The sequence below is a fragment of the Sardina pilchardus genome, chromosome 1, assembly GCF_963854185.1.
Source record: "Sardina pilchardus chromosome 1, fSarPil1.1, whole genome shotgun sequence".
In the NCBI taxonomy this organism is placed as follows: domain Eukaryota; kingdom Metazoa; phylum Chordata; class Actinopteri; order Clupeiformes; family Clupeidae; genus Sardina; species Sardina pilchardus.
The window spans coordinates 35,242,725-35,244,993 of NC_084994.1; positions in this window are offsets into that span (position 1 = coordinate 35,242,725).

Consider the following 2,269-nt stretch of genomic DNA (forward strand, 5'->3'; position numbering starts at 1 on the left):
GTCTTTTTGGTCCTCTTTTTGTTTTTCGTTTTAGTGTCATTCATGTGCTCATCAATGTTGACTCCAAAAGACTCCAACTCTCTTTTCAATTCCACCAGTCCGTATTTTTGCACGTGTCTCTTAATTTTTTTGTCTTCGTTCTGCCGTGCTGCCAGGCAGCAGGCTAAAAACCAGCAAAACTTCATTGAAATAAGATCGCTTGAAATCACTGTTTGAATATTAAATGATCAACAAATCTGAAACCAGCCAACTTCTGCACAAACTCAAAAGTGAAAAAGTTAACAAAAATTCCAGTTTACCCTGTGCAGTGTTCTATGGCATCGTGAATTTGCCTAGCCACCTTTGTGATTCTAACGGAATGGTCTGACATCAGACTATTGATACCAGTTCAATGCATCATTCAATGGAATCTTTGTATGGTCTCTCTTGACTCTTGACTATTATGTACTTATCCTCATATCCATTTATTTACTAGACCGGTTTATTTATTTAACATCTTTCATACAAAGTGCTTTATTTTATATATATATATATATATAAGAAAATAAAATTATATTTCAAATACCCTTTACAACGTTAGGAAGATCAGACCTTATCTGACACAAGTTTTCACACGGCTTCTTGTTATCTCCAAGCTGAACTATTGTAATTCCCTATTAGCTGGCCAATCTGCTTGTGTATTAAGACCATTACAATTGATTCAGAATGCTGTGGCATGTCTGGGCTTCAATCAGCCAAAGAGGACACATGTAACTCCTCTCCTAGATACTCTCCACTGGCTCCCTATAGTGGCCAGAATTAAATTTCAATATCTCACTTTGGCCACTAACTGGATCTGCTCCCTAGTATTCTAGTTCATTGATCAAGATGTACATACCCAACTACCCACTGCGGTCTTCTGATGAGTGTCTGTTGTGTCGACGTACCATAAATGCTAGGTCAATGTCTAGATTCTTTTCATCAGTGCTTCCATGTTGGTGGAATGAGTTGCCCTACTCTCCATTCCAGCAACAGTTCTTTCAAGGATCTTTCAAGAGGGGTCTTAAGGCATATTTGTTCAATATGCACGTAGTCTATTCTGTATAGATCAGTGGGAACGAGCCTGAGGACCGAGGAGAGACGTTGAGAAGAGCCTACTGACAGACCAGTAAGCCCTCAGTGGCCAAGTCCAAATCACCTGGACGCAAACTCATCAGAACTTTCCAAAATTGTTTCTTTATTGTTGTTTCCATACAGTTTACCAATACCTTGCCACACATGTGCCCGTCATTGCAGTGTAGCTAAATGTATATACATACATTGAGTCATCCTTGGGAACACATGTTGGAGTATATAAAATATTTATCCATAAATACATGGCTGTTCGACAGACATGTTCCCTCTCCAGACTTGGGATATAGAATGGCTACCACAGTAGTCACGTTCAACAACTCCCTTGTGCAAGGAGAAAAGGTCAAAGTACGTTCTTATAATTTATAATTAACAATTATATTATTATCATCATTAATTATTAAGAATTATATAATTATAGTTATTGTTATTTGCACACACACACATCCACACCCACACACAAACAAAAAACCCCACAAACGCTCAAGTGTGAGGTTGTCCCTGAAACTGAGGCCAGAACTTTGTCTCTCGGTTCGCACTCCGTCACAACGTTCTGAGCACGAGAGAGGACATCCGTTCTGGTGGGGGTGACTCAAAAGGGCCACTCCACAATTTAAGGAGGGGGCAGACGTTAACGAAGGCACCATGTTGAAATGCAGATGAAATGAATGCATAAACTACAGATATTTGCGACCGGTTCCATTCACTGATAAAAATGACACACGTGGAAAATAAGAACTATGTGAAGTCTGGAAACAAAACAGGAACTACTGTATAACTTAAGAAAGTACAATTACGACACATGACTTGATGCTAAGGATGACTCTGCAACTAACTCACCTGTAACATTTTTGAGTAAATGAATGAAAAAAAGGATGATGTTTTAAAAATATGAAACAGCTCAGTCATTTTCCAACGATGTAACACATCACGTACATGGTTCACATATATATGTACCTCAGGTGCCTGGTAAATGTACACATGTCACTCCCAATCCCCATACCGACACGGAGGATGGAGGAAGGCGAGAGACTGCATTTAAATACATATATGTACATATACATCCATATACATCCATATACATTCATATGCAGAGGCGCTTCAGCCCACCACAGCTGTACTACACCAGGCTCCCCGCGGCACCTTCTTGAGGGCTGTG